This window comes from Schistocerca gregaria, chromosome 4, assembly GCF_023897955.1.
Source record: "Schistocerca gregaria isolate iqSchGreg1 chromosome 4, iqSchGreg1.2, whole genome shotgun sequence".
Taxonomy (NCBI): domain Eukaryota; kingdom Metazoa; phylum Arthropoda; class Insecta; order Orthoptera; family Acrididae; genus Schistocerca; species Schistocerca gregaria.
Window position 1 is genome coordinate 80,518,223 of NC_064923.1, and position 20,979 is coordinate 80,539,201.

Consider the following 20,979-nt stretch of genomic DNA (forward strand, 5'->3'; position numbering starts at 1 on the left):
ACACTGATACTGGGTTTTTCGTATCTGAATTTGCACACAGAACTTCTGCAAGTTCGAAAGAAACTTCCAGTAACTGACAAGTTTGGAAAGAAGATGCAGCAAGACTAAACAGCTTCAACTATCCTGTAGCTACTAATTCTGCAAGCTGACGAAATTTTCAGAACTCGACTTTCAGAAGTAGCTCCTGCAAATGACTTGCGGAAATTTACTTGCTAGTCGACACACAGCTTTAGATTTGCCTCAGGGAAGTGTACTGTGACCCTTGTTATTCATGTTGTACACAAAAGGTATGGCCAGACTTTCAGGAAACATGCCTCACACGTAAATGAAGAAAGTATGATATTTGGACAAGTGCCAGGAACTGTTTTATTTCTGTGTTAGAGCTCAGCTTCTACAACTCTTCAACACATTAATCATGGGAAACACAGAGGAAGAGAACATAATTATACGCACAGTATGTAATACTTTCCAAAATGAAATTTTCAAAATGTCCTCTGTTAGCAAGGATAAATGCATCCACCTGCTGTCATATTGAATTCCTGGTGTGCTAATGTATCCCTGGAGAACTGTATACTGTTTGTCAGCCTTCCATAATACAGCTATGTAAATTAAGTACATCTTGTACCAGGATTGCATGCACAGAATCTTCTAAATGTCTGTACAAATAAAAATCAAGTGGGTTTAGGTCTGGAGAGCATGGAGGCCAATGAATTGGCCCACCTCTATCAGTACGTCTCCACTGTGCATAACATACTTTTTTGTCACAGTCATAACGGGACATGTTCTTGCTGAATGGGTAGAGTATTCTCTAAGAACTTATGGTAAGATCCTCTGTTGAGTTGAGGTGGGAGAATATGAGGCCCTAGCAAACAGTTGCCTAGGATTCTGGCCCAGATTTTGGCCGTAAATGCTTGTTGCTGATGTAACTGCACAATTTCACTGGGATTCTCAACAGCCTATAATAAGGAATAGGATTGGGACCAAAACTGGATCTTGTGGGACTCCCTTCACGATATCTCACCAAAAAAATTTTCTGCTTCCAAGACTGTTTGAATTACTCAGCACAACTTATTGGCATTCTGTTTGTTAAGTATTATTTAAAGATTTTTTGTCCCCACGATTAATGTGATTACAAAGACAAACAGAAAATGAGCTCTAAACCATAAACACAGAATTTCACCTTTCAGCCATTAAACTCTATTCATTAATGAAAATTTGTTTGAATACTATGAAACAAAACTCCAGGAAACTCATATATTTTAAGGAAATATAAGGTAATTCTAAAAATTTACACATTGCATACACAAAAAATTAAAATTTAAAACAGGAAATGTTCACAACACTTTTTTAATATTATAACCCAAAAAATGTTTTATTATTCATTTTCTAAAATCTTATGAATGTTTTACAAAATTTGATAAAATATTTAATTTTTTACTTTTAGATAATGAATAATATTTTCATTGTAAAAGGATCCCATAAAATTCATATATTTTTGTGTTAAAAATAAATAATTCCATTAGTATAATTTTTTAAAATCTAATAAATTCTTTATTTTCTGTATTTTAAAATCTAATAAAAACTTTATTTTTCATTTTTTCACCTAATAAAATCTATAATTAATCAATTTTTACAAATCTAATAATTTTTTCCCTTACATTTCAAAAGAAAATAAAAAACTCATAAATTCCTCTCTCAAACACAGCTGCCATGTCTTTTTCCATTTTTTAAAAAATGTAATAAATTATAACCAATGAAAATGTGATTAACATATGGAATAAATTTAAATTTAACAAAAATATTTTTGGTCAAAGATATAAGAAACAAGAAAAGTCATACTTACCACTGATCTTTTAAACTAACTTTAACTGTACAACATTTGAAAAGTTTAGAACATAATATTGATATTGATAATATTAAAGGAATTTATACTGAAGATACATTTGACTATGAATTTTATAGTTATAATAACAATTTGTTTCAAATATATGAACTAACAGAAAAATGAAACATTTTTCTTTTAACTTTCAAAAATTTGTGAATTATCACATAAATGAAAGCATTTATCACAAATTTTTTCTGATGAAATATTAAAAGAGTCAGATAATTTATCAAAAATATTCGAAGATTACATTTTTTATAGATTATTTTTAATGACATCTCATCAAATGATTAAAAAACATAAATATATATTTTTTGATTTTTCACTTAATGTTTTATCTTGAACATAATAAGCTAAATTCTTTTTTCTATAAAATTATGTAAGCTTAAGAATCACTGGGGTATTTTATCATTAACAATAGAACAGAATTTTACTGCTGTTTTTTGATGAACCTCATATTGTTTCTTTCGTTCATTTACAACATAAATAGCTTAATTTGTGTTAAAATTATAGGGGTTCTTACAATATCTTCTTTTAATTGTGTTACTCACTTAAAATCACACAGTAAATCATAAGATTTAAAAAACTTATTTGACACATTTAAATTCCACCCAACCTAAAAAATATTTTCTTGTAATTTAACAGTTTCAAATACTGCAGAATCAATCAATTAATTATTTTTTTTGTTTGAAAACAACAATGCCAAAAAGCCATATCAAATTCTGCAGAATTGTAACTCAAAGAAGGATATTCCTATTTTTGGATTTTTTAATCTATTGTTTCCAAATCGTAGTTCATAATCAGAATCATATTTAACAATAGGTTCTCTACATTCCTAATTTTCAATTACAATTTTTCTTTCTTTTTGGGAATGTACCATTAATTTCGACTTTGGCATCAATTAATCAGACCGTCTAAGAATATAATCTCCAGCGGTAGAATGTAGAGTAAAAATATAATTAAATCTCCTTCCACATATAATTTCTTTATAATTACCAAACTTTTCTTTTTATTTTACCATGATTAATAATACGTTCTTCCACACAATTTTTATCAGAAAGACAAAAAAGTTAAATTTAAGGAAATTGTCACACAAATAAAAGGATGTTCTGTTCTCTTAAGAGAATATTTCCTTTTTTATAGATAAAAAAATCAAATAATTTTGATACATATGTATAAATAAACTTTTTATTAGGTTTGTCCAAACATGTAAGGCAATCTGATCCGTCGGTTACAACGATGTTACAGTTCATATACGATTGAGCATAATTCGGATGAAACCTACAATCTCTAATACTTATATTAATTTCTGTATTTCCATTACGAATAACTGAATTATCTTTACTTTCTTAATTAACGGAAAAAGGATAAAATTCATAGATTTCTATACTCCTCATTTATAAAGATTAATATTTTATGACAATTTGATAAAAGCATCTTATTGAATACAATAAAAAATTTTAATCACTAGTCATTAAAATTGAGAGCCTATTCCTAATTTTTATTTTCCATACACTTTTCCTCAACTGCTGTTCTGTCACTTTTTTTACCAAAGAAGTGTTTTCGATTTACATTCTTTTTTTTGATATTAAATGAAGTTTTTTATATACTTTTTATCTTATTTCTAAATATTTATTACCTGTATAAGAAATATCATGTTTCTAATGGATTATTTCCTTCGTTCCTTCCAGCTAGTAATTCTTATAAATTTATTTGTGGACTATATAATTATAAACAGGAATATACATATCAAAACATAATTTGGTAACTAACATATTAACCAAGCATCTCCCATAATTTTTGATTTGGAAAATGTTATTGCTAAATTATTCAAAAATTTAATTATAGATGTTATTCCATTTCCATTATTGATAAAAGTCAATATTTTTATTTTTTAAGATTTTTATTAATCCATTTTTATATTACAATAATTTTTTTCTAGCTGTTTCTACTCCATAAATAATTATTAATCAATCAATTAAATCTCTGACCTTTTCATCCAACTATATTCAATTGTTTTTGTATATTTTTATACTAAGTTTTTGCCAATTCTCTAATTTTCACATGAATTTCATTTACCCATATTTTTTGGAAAAATAAACACCGATGATTTCTTTTAGCAGGTATTTATTATTACTACATCAATGAATTTTATTTGGATCGTTATTAGAATATAATGCACCAGATTCATAAATATAAGAACATAGTTTGATAAATGGACACCATGAATTACTTTATTCATATTATCCATGTTCTTGTTGTTGTTGTGGTCTTCAGTCCTGAGACTGGTTTGATGCAGCTCTCCATGCTACTCTATCCTGTGCAAGCTGCTTCATGTCCCAGTACCTACTGCAATCTACATCCCTCTGAATCTGCTGAGTTTATTCATCTCTTGGTCTCCCTTTACGATTTTTACCCTCCACGCTGCCCTCCAATACTAAGTTGGTGGTCCCTTGATGCCTCAGAACATGTCCTACCAACCGATCCCATCTTCTAGTCAAGTTGTGCCCCAAACTTCTCCTCTCCCCAATCCTCTCCAACACATCCTCTTTAGTTATGTGATCTACCCATTTAATCTTCAGCATTCTTCTGTAGCACCACATGTCGAAAGCTTCTATCCTCTTCGTCTCCAAACTACTTATCGTCCATGTTTCACTTCCACACATGGCTACAGTCCATACAAATGCTTTCAGAAACGACTTCCTGACACTTAAATCTATACTCTACGTTAAAAAATTTCTCTTCTTCAGAAACGCTTTCCTTGCTGTTGCCAGTCTACATTTTATATCCTCTCTACTTCGACCATCAGCAGTTACTTTGCCCCCCAAATAAAAAAACTCCTTCTCTACTTTAAGTGTCTCATTTCATAATATAATTCTTTTCACCCAACTAAATTCGACTTTTGTTTTATGTTCATCTTATATCCTCCTTTCAAGACACTATCCATTCCATTCAACTGCTCTTCCAAGTCCTTTGCTGTCTCTGACAGAATTACAATGTTATTGGCAAACCTCAAAGCTTTTATTTCTTCTCCTTGGATTTTAATACCTACTCCGTATTTTGCTTTTGTTTGCTTCACTGCTTGCTCAATATTCAGATTGAATAACAGTGGGTAGAGGCTACAATTATGTCTCACTCCCTTCCCAACCACTGCTTCCCTTTGATGTCCCTCGACTCTGCCATTTGGTTTCTGTACAAATTGTGAATAGCATTTCGCTCCCTGTATTTTCCCATGCCACCTTCAGAATTTGAAAGAGAGTGTTCCAGTCAACATTGTCAGAAGCTTTCTGTAAGTCTACAAATGCTAGAAGCGTAGGTTTGCCTTTCCTTAATAAAGCTTTTAAGATAAGTCGTAGGGTCAGTATTGCCTCACGTGTTCCAGTATTTCTACAGAATCCAAACTGATCTCCCCCAAAGTTGGCTTCTACTAGTTTTTCCATTTGCCTGAAAGGAATTCGCGTTAGTATTTTACAACTGTGACTTATTGAACTGATAGTTCAGTAATTTTCACATCTGTCAACACCTACTTTCTTTGGGATTGAAATTATTATATTATTCTTGAAGTCTGAGGGTATTTCGCATGTGTCATAAATCTTGCTCACCAGATGGAAGAGTTTTGTCAGGACTTGCTCTTGCATGGCTGTCAATAGTTCTAATGGAATGTTGTCTACCCCTGGGATCATGTTTTGACTCATGTCTTTCAGTGCTCTGTCAAACTCTTCACACAGTATCATATCTCCCATTTCATCTTCATCTACATCCTCTTCCATTTCCATAATATTGTCCTCAAATACAGCGCCGTTGTATAGACCCTCTGTATACTCCTTCCACCTTTCTGCTTTCCCTTCTTTGCTTAGAACTGGGTTTCCATCTGAGTAAATTGTATTTTAGTGAAAAGATTCGTTAATCTGTCTGTTGTGTCATGTTTTATCACCCATGTTAATTATGATCATCAAATTTTTCTAGTAATTCACGAATAAATTAAAAATAACAACAGGTCGTAATCCAAAAACTGTATCTTCACTGTTGGCAATATCTTCTTGTTGACGTATTCTAGCAATCTTCCACCAACAATTAATTCTTTAATATTTGATGCTTGTTTTTCGTTTAACTTTTTTATTTTTATCGTATCTTCTTCATATTTATTCACTAAATTTGATTCTTCAATTGTGTTAATTGATTATAGTCTCTGATTGGTGGTATATTATTAAATTCTTCTAAATAACTTCATTGATGATAATAAGGGAATATTTGTCTATCAACTTCTTAAACTGTTCAGTTTTTTTTAAGACTTTACTTCCTTTATCTTCGATTGTAGCATTCATGGGTTTATTTCCTTTTTTTTATATTTTTCATATTTGTTTCTAGTGTCCTTTTTCCATTTTTAAATTCTTCTTTTAATTGTTCCTTTGTTTTCTATTTCGTTTAGCTCTTTTAGCAACCTTAGGATATATTTTGGTAAAATTTAATAAGGATGAAAAAGTAATAAGTTAATTTTTTTATTGCTTTGTATTTAACTTTAATGTTTATGTTTAATGTTGAATGTTTACATTAACATATATTTTCATCTTTTGGAAATCTTTAACTTTATTTCTCTAATTTCCTTATTAGGTGTTTCACATATCCATTGTAATAAATCCAAATTTATCATTATTCCTACATTTCGTACACATTGTATTTAAAATCACCACCAAGAAATTGATAACATATAAGATTAAAATTGGTGACATATTGTTTAAAAATATTTAAAAAATTTAAATAATTTCTTACTAATTGATTTAGTACTTTTCAATATTTTTGTGCTAAATAAAAACAGTCTTGTCCTTTATATCTTGATCTAATAGAGTGTTCTTTAACTATATGTTGATTTTCAAGAATAAAAACATCAAATAAAAGAACTGAACTATTTTCATAATGTTTTATTGATTCAATTTTTTCATCATTTTGTACTTTAGTAACAGTTTCTTATTTTATTAATTTCAATTTTTTTACTAATTTTTTTACAGATGTTGAGTATTTCGTTTGATCTAATCTTCTACAAAAATTTATATCTTATTTACTTTACCTCAGTTTCCCATGTGCCGCTAAATATAATATTCAAAAATTAATGTAGTTTTTCAATATACACTCGAATATATTATTGAAGATTGAATGTAACTTGGTAAATGCTTACTATGTTTATTTTTATGTTTCTTGTCTAGAGTTCTAATTTTTGGTTCATAATCTCTTTTTCAACTCATGTATTCTAATGACACGACACGACACTCCGTCGTCAGGCCACAAGTGGCCCACCATTCTCAAAGAAGGATTAAGCCTTTCTACATACGAAAACTATGAAAAAAGCCACATTGATTGGTTTTCGTACAACTATTTAAACTCCGAATTTTTCGATTTAAAAATAAATTACTTAAATGGTGGTGGAGAAACAATAAAAATTCCAGTTGCTCAATATCGTCTATTAAGTTTAGAAAATAATGCATACTAAGAAAGTTAATATAGATATTAAATCTGATGAAAACTTACACAGAATTTTTATTTAATTTTATGTTAAACTACATATGGATAAAGAAATAACTTAGGATAAATATAATGCTTTAATAATAAAATAACTGAAATTAAATAAGACATCGGATTACTTAATATTAATATTAATTTATATGATGAAATGTAATGTTTCTAGAATATAACGAATGTTCTCAACGAGGAAGAGCAAATTAACAGAGTTAGAATTAAACGTAAGACAAAGATTAAGTCATATGAAGAAGAAAAAAACTAATAACAAAATAGATCTAAAAATAGAAAAGGAATTACACAAAACATAATGTATTAAGGAAAATTTTTCCACATAATAAAGTGTTATGTTACTTTTAAAATTTAGGTCTTATGACGATAGCTGGATTCACAAACATATTAACACAATTTGGTGATTATATTACTACACAAGAATTAAGTAAATTACGTAGGTAGTGGGTCGGGCATGTGAGTGAGCGAGCATTTGTAGCTGCAGTTTATGGTGGATCGGATTTAGGCCGGTGTGAGGTGGAGGTTACGCCATTAACTTAAGTACCGGTTTAGACTTTGTAAATATGTACTGTTGATGTTTTACTTTTTTTCGTTTACAAATGTATAGCTATGGTGTTCTCTTAATCATTGAGAAATGTCTTCTTAGGCACTTGTGGGTTCTATTGTTCTGAATAAGGTGTACTTATCTACGACGAAACCTAGGTTTTACACAGGTTAACACAATGTACTTTTTTCACAATCGAGGCAGGTTTCTATTTTTTTAATAAATTAAGTAAATACTATAGAAAAAGAAGTAGAAAACGACTTTAAAGGTTAATTTACAAAAACGAATTTAAATCACTATAGATTCCAAGTAAGTAATCTCAAGTATAAAATATATAATAAGCAAATAAATCAATTTGCATTTATATATGGAAATGAAAAAATCAATAAATTTGGCGAGTATAATTTTTGTCTTGAAGTTGTTGTTTTTGTTGAAAATGTAAATAAAATGGTTGTTTGAATGATGTAGCTTCCAATTACTATGCTCTTTCCTTAGTGTTCCTGATAATCCCTTCGAAATAACTACTGCTAATCAATGTATAAAAATTTTACATAAATCAAGCTTTCTGTTGATAACACTAAATGATAAACTTAAAACTGTTCCAATAATGTAAAATTAATTTTCTTTGACGAATTTTTGTTTGTATGATGATAGATGATGATAGGTTAGAACAATAAGTAATTATATGGTTATTCTATATAAATATGTTAATTTCCTCAGAAACTCAATGATGCTGACAATTTTAATTTGTAAAAGAGAATTAGTGCACTAGAAATCACATTTTATTTAATATTAATAGCCGTGATTACTGAAATACTAGCTATGGTGAAAAAATTTGTTTGCAACTCAATACTAAATTTATAATAATTTTTCAATCAAATGTAGTAAATAAAAATATTAAATAAATAAATAATGTAATAAATAAATCAATGGATATGATTTTAATTATCTTCAAGAAGGAAACATTAAGTTCATGATATTAATTCAAAAATAATTATTTTTTATATCTTATATAATTTTAGTTTTTATTGTTTTCAGTAAATTTTTATTTTCCATTGATTTAACATATTTTAACTTTGAAAAAATCTAATTTTTGATCTTAAAAATATTCTAAATAAAAGTAATTAATAGAATGAAATTTGAAAGTGGAATAAAGTTTGTTTACAGCTTAATGACAAATTTAAAAGAATTTTCCCAAAAAGATACGATAAATATCTTTCTTGTATGAATCACCACACCAAAATTAGGGTAATTACAGTTCACACAGAAGGATGGCTTCAAATGGCTCTGAGCACTATGGGACTTAACATCTATGGTCATCAGTCCCCTAGAACTTAGAACTACTTAAACCTAACTAACCTAAGGACATCACACAACATCCAGCCATCACGAGGCAGAGAAAATCCCTGACCCCGCCGAGAAACGAACCCGGGAACCCGGGCGTGGGAAGCGAGAACGCTACCGCATGACCACGAGATGCGGGCCACAGAAGAATCTGAGCAATCATTCTTCAGAAGTGAATGGAACTGGAAGAAGCGGTAATAACTGGTACTACACTAATAACTGGTGCTGTACTATGCAAACAATGGTTTTCAGAACATGGATGTGGGTGTATATGCAGATGTAGCTCGACAGCACTGACGTTGGCCATAGGAAGGTCTTCCAGCATAATCCACAATGCAGCCAGACACAAAGGATAGAAGAACAAATGATGGGTGGGTTCTGGCTCTGCTCAGTTACAGAGTGATTTGGGCCAAAAGGCGTTGTCTTTTACCACGCTTACTTTCGTTCTTCCCACTTTGCGCATTAATCTGTCAGTCGTGGGTACTACTACATTCTTTATATATTGGAAATATCCGCTAAATGGTAGGGCTCCTCTAGCTCTTCCCACTTCAGCCCCTATAGTTTCACGATGTTTCAATAGGTGGCAGCCCCATATGTAACCTTCAATGTGGCACCTGTACAGAGATGCATTCCAAGCAGAGAGATACCATTGCATTTCTTTTGACAGAAAACCAGAGCATCGCAGGTGTTCGTCAGCGCTTGCACGATGTCTATGGAGGCCTCACAGTCCACAGTTCGTGGTCGTGCGGTAGCGTTCTCGCTTCCCGGGTTCGATTCCCAGTGGGGTCAGGGATTTTCTCTGCCTTGTGAGACTGGGTATTGTGTGATGTCCTTAGGTTAATTAGGTTTAAGTAGTTCTAAGTTCTAGGGGACTGATCACCATAGATGTTAAGTCCCATAGTGCTCAGAGCCATTTTGAGGCCTCACAGTGTTGCAGCACACACCTCTGACTCATGCAATTTTGGAACGTGGAGACACTCTCATTCTAGGTGATGGATGTATCACAATCAAACACCTTGTTGCTCAGTGGGATGTTTTTGTCGGTAGTGCTGACACGCTCGTCCACCACTTGGAGTAGTCAGAGGTGTATGTCTGCTGGGTTCCTTGCCACCTAACAGATGTGCATGAAAAGCAATGAAGGACTTTTTGTGCGGAATTGCTTGAATGTTATAAGGCTGATTTTGACAATTTTTTTTTTCGAATATCATCAGAGGCGACGAAACTTCGAACTGAAAATAAAACGGCAATCCATGGAGTGGTACCACACCCCATCTCCTCTCCTGCATCCTCAACTGGTAAAGCCATGGCAACCATCTTCTGGAATTCTAGAGTGGTTATTCTGTTTGATGTCCTGCTCCATTGTGCAAGGATACTCTTTGAATGTGAAGGAACGACTTCAACATGTTCATCACCATAAAAATGCAAATAAAGTTATGCTCCTCCACGAGAACATAATTCCTCATACAAGTCTGTGCAACCGAGAAGATCTCACGAAACTTCATTGGAATATTCTTCCTCATCCACCCTACAGTGTGCATCTCTCACCTCCTGACTTCCTCTGTTTGGCCCAACAAAGGATGCACTCCACGGGAAGTGGTATGTGGATGATGTAGAGTTACTACACAGCAAGACATTGTCTCTGATGTTCTACATCTACATTTATACTCCGCAAGCCACCCAACGGTGTGTGGCGGAGGGCACTTTATGTGCCACTGTCATTACCTCCCTTTCCTGTTCTAGTCGCATATGGTTCGTGGGAAGAACGACTGTCTGAAAGCCTCTGTGCGCGCTCGAATCTCTCCAATTTTACATTCGTGAACTCCTCGGGAGGTTTAAGTAGGGGGAAGCAATATATTCGATACCTCATCCAGAAACGCACCCTCTCGAAACCTGGCGAGCAAGCTACACCGTGATGCAGAGCACCTCTCTTGCAGAATCTGCCACTTGAGTTTGTTAAACATCTCCGTAACGCTCTCACGGATGCCAAATAACCCTGTGACGAAATGCGCCAGTCTTCTTTGGATCTTCTCTATCTCCTTCATCAACCCAATCTGGTACGGATCCCACACTGATGAGCAATACTCAAGTATAGGTCGAACGAGTGTTTTGTAAGCCACCTCCTTTGTTGATGGACTACATTTTCTAAGGGCTCTCCCAATGAATCTCAACCTGGTACCCGCCTTACCAACAATTAATTTTATATGATCATTCCACTTCAGATCGTTCCGCACACATACTCCGAGATATTTTACAGAAGTAACTGCTACCAGTGTTTGTTCCGCTATCATATAATCATACAATAAAGGATCCTTCTTTCTATGTATTCGCAATACATTACATTTGTCTATGTTAAGGGTCAGTTGCCACTCCCTGCACCAAGTGCCTATCTGCTGCAGATCTTCCTCCATTTCGCTACAATTTTCTAATGCTGCAACTTCTCTGTATACTACAGCATCATCAGCAAAAAGCGGCATGGAACTTCCGACACTATCTACTAGGTCATTTATATACATTGTGAAAAGCAATGGTCCCATAACACTCCCCTGTGGCACGCCAGAGGTTACTTTAACATCTGTAGACGTCTCTCCATTGATAACAACATGCTGTGTTCTGTTTGCTAAAAACTCTTCAATCCAGCCACACAGCTGGTCTGATATTCCGTAGGCTCTTACTTTGTTTATCAGGCGACAGTGCTGAACTGTATCGAACGCCTTCCGGAAGTCAAGAAAAATAGCATGTACCTAGGAGCCTGTATCTAATATTTTCTGGGTCTCATGAACAAATAAAGCGAGTTGGGTCTCACACGATCGCTGTTTCCGGAATCCATCTTGATTCCTACAGAGTAGATTCTGGGTTTCCAAAAACGACATGATACTCGAGCAAAAAACATGTTCTAAAATTCTACAACAGATCGACGTCAGAGATATAGATCTACAGTTTTGCGCATCTGCTCGACGACCCTTCTTGAAGACTGGGACTACCTTCCGTTCCTCTAGACTTGCGGTAGACGGCTGTTAGAAGGGGGGCAAATTCTTTCGCGTACTCTGTGTAGAATCGAATTGGTATCACGTCAGGTCCAGTGGACTTTCCTCTGTTGAATGATTCCAGTTGCTTTTCTATTCCTTGGTCACTTATTTCGATGTCAGCCATTTTTTCGTTTGTGCGAGCATTTAGAGAAGGAACTGCAGTGCGGTATTCCTCTGTGAAACAGCTTTGGAAAAAGGTGTTTAGTACGTATTTCATCTTTACGCGTGTCATCCTCTATTTCAATGCCATCATCATCCCGGAGTGTCTGGATATGCTGTTTCGAGCCACTTACTGATTTAACGTAAGACCAGAACTTCCTAGGATTTTCTGTCAACTCGGTACATAGAATTTTGCTTTCGAATTCACTGAACGCTTCACGCATAGCCCTCCTTACGGTAACTTTGACATCGTTTAGCTTCTGTTTGTCTGAGAGGTTTTGGCTGCGTTTAAACTTGGAGTGAAGCTCTCTTTGGTTTCGCAGTAGTTTCCTAACTTTGTTGTTGTGCCACGGTTGGTTTTTCCCGTCCCTCACAGTTTTACTCTGCAAGTACCTGTCTAAAACGCATTTTACGATTGCCTTGAACGTTTTCCATAAACACTCAACATTGTCAGTGTCGGAACAGAAATTTTCGTTTTGATCTGTTAGGTAGTCTGAAATCTGCCTTCTATTACTCTTGCTAAACAGATAAACCTTCCTCCCTTTTTTATATTCCTATTAAGTTCCATATTCAGGGATGCTGCAATGGCCTTATGATCACTGATTCCCTGTTCTGCACATACAGAGTCGAAAAGTTCGGGTCTGTTTGTTATCAGTAGGTCCAAGATGTTATCTTCACGAGTCGGTTCTCTGTTTAATTGCTCAAGGTAATTTTCGGATAGTGCATTCAGTATAATGTCACTCAATTCTCTGTCCCTACCACCCGTCCTAAGCATCTGAGTGTCCCAGTCTATATCTGGTAAATTGAAATCTCCACCTAGGACTATAACATGCTGAGAAAATTTATGTGAAATGTGTTCCAAATTTTCTCTCAGTTGTTCTGCCACTAATGCTGCTGAGTTGGGAGGTCGGTAAAAGGAGCCAATTATTAACCTGAATGAAATTTTCACTCTGCAGCGGAGTGAGCGCTGATATGAAACTTCCTGGCAGATTAAAACTGTGTGCCCGACCGAGACTCGAACTCGGGACCTTTGCCTTTCGCAGGCAAGTGGTCTACCATCTGAGCTGAGCTGGAAACATCCCCCAGGCTGTGGCTAAGCCATGTCTCCATAGTATCCTTTCTTTCAGGAGTGCTAGTTCTCCAAGGTTCGCAGGAGAGCTTCTGTAAAGTTTGGAACGTAGGAGACGAGATACTGGCAGAAGTAAAGCTGTGAGTACCGGGCGTGAGTCGTGCTTCGGTAGCTCAGATGGTAGAGCACTTGCCCACGAAAGGCAAAGGTCCCAAGTTCGAGTCTTGGTCGGGCACACAGTTTTAATCTGCCAGGCAGTTTCATTTATTAACCTAGCTCGGTTGTTGAGTGTAACCTCTACCCATAATAGTTCACAGGAACTATCCACTTCTACTTCACTACAGAATAAACTACTACTAACAGTGACGAACACTCCACCACGAGTTGCATGCAATCTATCCTTTCTAAACACCATCTGTACCTTTGTAAAAATTTCGGCAGAATTTATCTCTGGTTTCAGCCAGCTTTCTGTACCTATAACTATTGCAGCTTCGGTGCTTTCTATCAGCACTTGAAGTTCCGGTACTTTACAACGCAGCTTCCACAGTTTACAATTACAATACCGATTGCTGCTTGGTCCCCGCATGTCTTGACTTCGCCCCGCACCCGTTGAGACTGTTGCCCTTTCTGTAGTTGCCCAAGGCCATCTAACCTAAAAAACCGCTCAGCCCACACCACACAACCCCTGCTACCCATGTAGCCGCTTGTTGCGTGTAGTAGACTCCTGACCTATCCAGCGGAACCTGAAACCCCACCACACTATGGCGCAAGTCGAGGAATCTGCAGCCCACATGGTCGCAGAACAGTCTCAGCCTCTGATTCAGACCCTTCACTCGGCTCTGTAGCAAAGGTCCGCAGTCAGTCCTGTCGACGATGCTGCAGATGGTGAGCTCTGCTTTCATCCTGCTAGTGAGACTGGCAGTCTTCACCAAATCAGATAGCTGCCGGAAGCCAGAGAGGATTTCCTCCGATCCATAGCGACACACATCATTGATGCCGACATGAGCGACCACCCGCACATGAGTGCACCCTGTACCCTTCATGGCATCCGGAAGGACCCTTTCCACATCTGGAATGACTCCCCCAGGTATGCACACGGAGTGCACATTGGTTTTCTTCCCCTCTCTTGCTGCCATATCCCTAAGGGGCCCCATCACGGGCCTGACGTTGGAGCTCTCAACTACCAGTAAGCCCACCCTCTGCAACCGCCCGGATCTTGCAGACTGAGGGACAACCTCTGGAACAGGACAAGCAGCCATGTCAGGCCGAAGATCAGTATCAGCCTGAGATAGAGCCTGAAACCGGTTTGTCAGACAAACTGGAGAGGCCTTCCGTTCAGCCCTCCTGAATGTCTTTCGCCCCCTGCCACACCTTGAGATGACCTCCCACTTTACCACAGGTGAGAGATCAGCCTCAATGTGGGCAGTATCCCGGGCAACCACAGTCGTAGTCCGATCGGGAGATGCGTGGGACGAGCTGGCCATCTCCGACAAATCCCCATCCGGACCCTCACAGTGATGCCCATAGGCAACAGCCTCAAGCTAGTTGTGTGGACTAGTAGAGTGGTACCATGAGGGCATACAGGCTCTCCGAGTAAGGTGGCGTAAGGCCATCAAATTTAATGGAGATTATGCTGGAAAATAGGAAGTAGTAGCCAAAAGAATGAGAAATAATATGATGTACTGTAATCCTAAGTAGAACCAACCTTAATTCATAAAAAAATTATGTTTCATTGCTTATTGAATGCCCCTCATGTATAATTTATAACTGTAACTGTCTTTTGTCATTTGAGCAATAGAACTGTTATAGATACAGTACACAGAGCATGAAAAAACTCTTAGCAGGTGGCATTCCCCAGAGTTACAATAGACAGAAGGTGGAATTTGTTTAGGTTCTTCTTGAAACTTGGTGAAGACCTATCTCTTGGTGTAGTCGGGGCTTGGTCTGTGGAGCAACCTATGCATAAGTTAACTTGAAGGATGTTCCATGAACTTCATATTGGCGCCTAGTCAAGACAAGTGCAACAAATGAACCCAATGATCAAACCAGATGTCATGGTCCTTGTTTCATGGGCAAGGGCACAATCAGGTTGACCTAGAAAAAATTCAGAAAAAAGCACTCTTTCATGTAAACTGATTACTTGGTCACCTTTTTACACTGTCATGTTGGCAATAACAGCCAGGAGAAACAAGCGCAGAGCCTGAACAGCCCATAGGTCCATCTGATTGGCACATCATACACTTGTGAGCCAAACCATGATGACCACCGTCTACCACAAAACTGAATCATGCCTGGTAGCATTAGGGGAACATATCAGGCTAAGGAAAATATATAAGTTGAGCAGAGGTACAATGGTACAATGGAACGTAACCTCTGCGATGCACCTCATGGTGATTTGCAGAGTACAGATGTGGATGTAGTAGATGCAATCTATGTGTGGGTTCCCTTTTGTGACTGTTGAGTTCAAGTGAGAGAACTAGAACTTGTGACTCTGGCCCAAAAACATGTGACTGTCAAGCAACTGCAGTTGCAGAGTTTCGTGCTGGAATAAAAGAAAGTTCTGCAGAATCTCCAGAACACTCCTGTTTGCTCCAGCATTGTACTCTGTTGCCAGATATGCCACAGATAGCCGCCTATATTGCTCTACAAAGTGCCTAGAGACTCCATGTTCTGTGGTGAGGTGAGACCATCCAACATATCAATGCAGTCCTTCAACGACTTCCTGTAGATGCTTACACTAATAGCGCAAGAACCTGAGGCCAGCTTCACTGTTTCTGAAATGCTCTTTCCCAGGTTTTAGGCTACTTTTTAAAATCTTTTATGTTAATGGGTTTTCCCATTTGTTGCTACAATTATTCCCCATATCTGTTCCATTCAAGAATGAAGCATAGGTAGAACAATTTTTTGAATGCCTCTGTGTAGTAATTATATCCATATGTGAGTTATATGTAGGGTGTTCTTGTGTATTCCTAGAGTAGTCAGTTAAAGCTGGTTATTGAAGCATTTTAATAGATTTTCTTGGTATAGTTTACATCTATAAGAGTCTTCCAGTACAGTTCCTTCAGTATGTCTGTGACACTATCCCATGGATTAAACAAACCTGTAAACATTCGTACTTCCCTCCCCTGAATACGTGCAACATCCCCTGTTAGTTCTATTTGATATGGGTTCCACACACTTGAGCAGTATTATACAGATGGTTGCATGAGTAATTTGCAAGCAATCTCCTTTGTGGACTAATTGCACTTCCCCAGTATTTTACCAATAAACCAATGTCTACCACCTGCTTTATGCACAACTCAGTCTATATGGTCATTGCATTTCATATCCCTACAAAGTGTTACACCTAGGTATTTGTTTAAGTAGTCACAGGATATTACATTTTCTCATTTTGTGAGGTGAAAAATTTTACATTTCTGAACATTTAGAGCAAGTTACCAATTGCTGCACCATTTTGAAATCTTATTCAGATCTGACTGAATATTTATGAGGCAACTTTCAATTAGTGCTACACTATAGATAATTACATCATCTGCAAGACACCTGATTTTACTATTAATATTGTCTGCAAGGTCATTAATATGCAATATGAACAGCAAGGGTCCCAACGCACTTCCCTAGGGCACAACCAAAGTTTCTTCTACTACTGATGATGACTCTCCATCCAAGATGAAATGCTGTGTCCTCCCTACAAACAAGCTGTCAATCCAGTCACAAATTTCACTTGATACCTGACATGATTGTGCTTTTGACAATAAGTGTAGGTGTGGCACTGAGGCAACTGCTTTCCAGAAATCAAGAAATACTGCATCTACCTGATTGACTTGATCTACAGCTTTCAATATGTCAAGTGAGAAAAGTGCAGTTGGATTTCACATGATCAATGTTTTCAAGATCTATGTTTACTGGTACTGATGAGGTCATAGTGTTCAAGACACCCCATAGTGTTTGAGCTCAGAATTTGTTCTAAGACTCTACAACAAACTGATGTCAAGGATATTGGATGGTAGTTTTATGGATCACTTCTTGTAGATGGGTGTGTTCTGTGGCTTTTTCCAAGAGCTGGGCATGGTTTTTTGTTTGAAGGATCTACAACAGACTATAATTGGAAGTGGGCTAACTCAGCCACAAATTCAGAACAGAGTCTGACAGGGATTCCATTGGGGCCTGGAGCTTTGTTCAGTTTTAACAATTTCAGCTGTTTCTCAACACCACTGACATTAATACTTATTTCATTCATTGTTTCAGTGGTATAAGGATTAAACTGGGGCAATTCTCCTGGGTTTTCCTTTGTATATGAACACTTGAAAATGGAGTTAAGCATTTCAGCTTTTGCTTTGCTACCCTAAATTTCAGTTCCTGTCTCGTTTGCTAAGGACTGTACACTAACCTTGGCGCCAGTAACAGCCTTTACGTATGATTTGGATTTCTTTTTTTTCCCTGTGAAAACCACTTGACAACATTCTGCTAAGGTAGTCGCTGAAGGCATCACACATTTCTCTCTTGACAATCAAATGTGTTTCATTCAGCACCTCCCTGTGTATAGCCCTACACGTTGTTTTACACCCATTATGCATTATGCAGTAATCTCTGTTTCTTTAGAAGTTTCTTTACAGTGCTTGTATACCATGAAGGTTGCCTTCCATCATGAACTGTTGTACTGATACATATCTCCCCAGCACATGGTCAACTATTCTTTTACACCTGAACCAGAGTTGTTCTACATGTTCCTGCCCCATGCTGAAAGTTTCAAGTTCCTCACTGAGATATGACACTACTCATTTTTTTATCTAGTTTACTGAACATATATATCTTTCTGCCTGTTTTAGTTGTCCTTTGCACTTTGGTAATCATTGTTGACACAACTGTGCCATGGTCACTGATGCCAGTTTCAGTGTGGATATCCTCAAAGATGTCAGGTCTATTTGTTGCCATTAAATCCAATATATTTACATCATAAGTGGGGTTCCTAACTATCTTTTCTAGGTAGTTTTCAGAGAAGGCATTTAATAAAGTTTCACAGGCAGTCTTATCAAGCTCACCACTAACAGAGCTGCAATTCCTCAATCAATTGTTTGATGATTATAGTATGATTGGTGAACTTACATGCAAGTGAACTGAGGTGACCTCTGAAGTTTATGGTTACATCAGCATGTGATTCAGTGGGCAACAGGAGGTCAAATTATCATTTTATGCCCACCCCTGATACTGAGTCTTGCCCAACATTCTCACATGCAGCTTTAGTTCCTACAGCTACCATTATCTGGATTGGATGGAGAGTTACATAATCTAAAAGCCCTTGTGTGCACCCCACATACAGTCAGCTACATGAGTACCAGTCCCTGATGTGTAGTGAACACCTGACCTATTTAGGGTGACCCTACATTCTCAACCCAATGGTCCAAGTCAAGAAATCAAAGGCAAGCTTGTCACAGAACCTTCGAAGTCTCTGGTTCTGAGATGAGCAAACCGAAGGGCCAACATCAGTTCTGGGGCCAATACTGCAAATTTTGAGCTTCATTGGCACTCCATGTGCAAACTGGTCTCCTCAGGGTTTTCTGCCAGTCACTGGAAAGATCCAAGAATGATCTTGGAGCCCAGACAACAGGCATAATTTGTTCCAATATTTGCCAAAATCTGCAGTTGATTGCACTCTGTTCCCTCAATGGCTGCCAGAACAGCCTCTTCAACATATTGTATAAGGCCCCCCCGAGCATACACACTGAGTGCACCTGGAGTTCCCTCCTGTCCTTTCCAGCCATTTTCCCAAGGGGTGCTATTGTTTGCTGCACATTTTGACTGCCAACAATTAATAGACCCCTACCCTTTTGTGTTTGCCTCCTCCTGATACTGGACAAAACAGATTTCTCCAAAAGCAGGTGAAGTAAGTGCACTACTGTGCACAGTCTACTACCCTGAATTATATTTTTGTCTCAATGTATGCATAGAAGATTAAATTATTACCAATTTCTACTGAACCATTTACTTACATGTACCATTTTTAAATCTTGCATGCACAAAATATATATTCAAGACTTTCTCATGCACACAATCAATAGCCATAAACATACAAATTTGAAACCATTCAGTTTATTACCAAGAACAGGGCACTTAATTCAATTGTGTAAGTATAAAAAGTTTTAGAATAAACCATTCTAAACAACAAATTTAAGTGTCTAAAAAAAGAAAAATGCAAAACAGCAATGGGAAATATTATTCAATGCAAAATGTCAATACACTTAAATTCTTTAATACAATGGATGATAAATAAAGGGAAGCATCCAGAAGACAAGGTCAGATGTCAATGTAACTTTATGCATATAATCACTGTTACTGGGTATGTAAATTATGAGTTACAATTCTCTGGGTTTAGAACTGTTAAAGATATGGTAAGGTATATAATAGGCACGAATAGTGTCAGATGTTGAGTGATCACTGTAAATACTGCAGAGATGCCCCATACTCATGTAAGACAGCAAAATGAGCACCTGGCAGTATTTGAAAGATACCTCATTGTGAGTCTCCATTTGGCCAGCTGATCAAACCATGCACTATCCAGATTTTTGTGGCATTTATATGTGCCAGTGGCTGATTGTTGGACTGTATGGGAACATGGGGCAGACATGCTGATTGTAAGTTTCTAGTTAAAGACATCTGGCCACCAGATGGAATGACCTCATCATATACACATCTGCTGTCTGAGAACAAGTACTGGACTCCATACTACATTCCCTGTTATGCCACACCATTGGTAGGAGACTAACAGCAGCCAGACTAGGGAATCAGTGTCCTAAGCATTGGCTGCCATTAACACAACATAAGCAGCTTTATTTGGAGTGGTGCCAGAAAAGGGAAGCATGAGCTGCTGATGAATGGTGTCACAGTTCTGCACTACCCCAAATGACCACTGTCAGTGAGTATGGTGGGGAGAGGTCCTGTTCTTCCAGTGTTTTGGATAGGAACAGCAGTTACTCCAGGCATCATGGTGAGGGAAGCCATTGGGTATGACTTTATGTCATGCCAGCTAGCGATTGAGGGTCGAGGGAAATCTGATGACACAGTGGTATCTTATGGACATCTGTTGTCGTCCTGTGCTACCCCTCACACAATAGTATCTTGGCTCCATTTTTCAACACGGCAATGCTCATCAACACACGCCACATGTGTCTATGAACTGCCTGAATGATATTGAGGTACTCCTATGTCAAGCAAGATACCCAGATTTGTTCCAATAGAATATGTGTGAAACCACCTCAAATATTAACTCTGTCTTAGCCCCAGTTTACAGTGTATCAAGGACCAGTTACAACAGTTTTGGGCTAGCTTGCTTCACCAAAGGATACAGTTTCCCAATAGGTACATCCATCCAGGTCATAGGTGAAACAACATCATACTGTTAAGTGAGCTCATACTGCCATATTCTTTTTAACTT

The 20,979-nt window shown here is 36.9% G+C and overlaps 1 protein-coding gene across 1 annotated transcript in view; it reads left to right on the forward strand.

The window, feature by feature from the left end:
* Positions 1-20,979, forward strand: part of LOC126268224 (chymotrypsin-2-like) — a 210,012-nt gene that overhangs the window by 19,810 nt on the left and 169,223 nt on the right. The window lies entirely within an intron of this gene.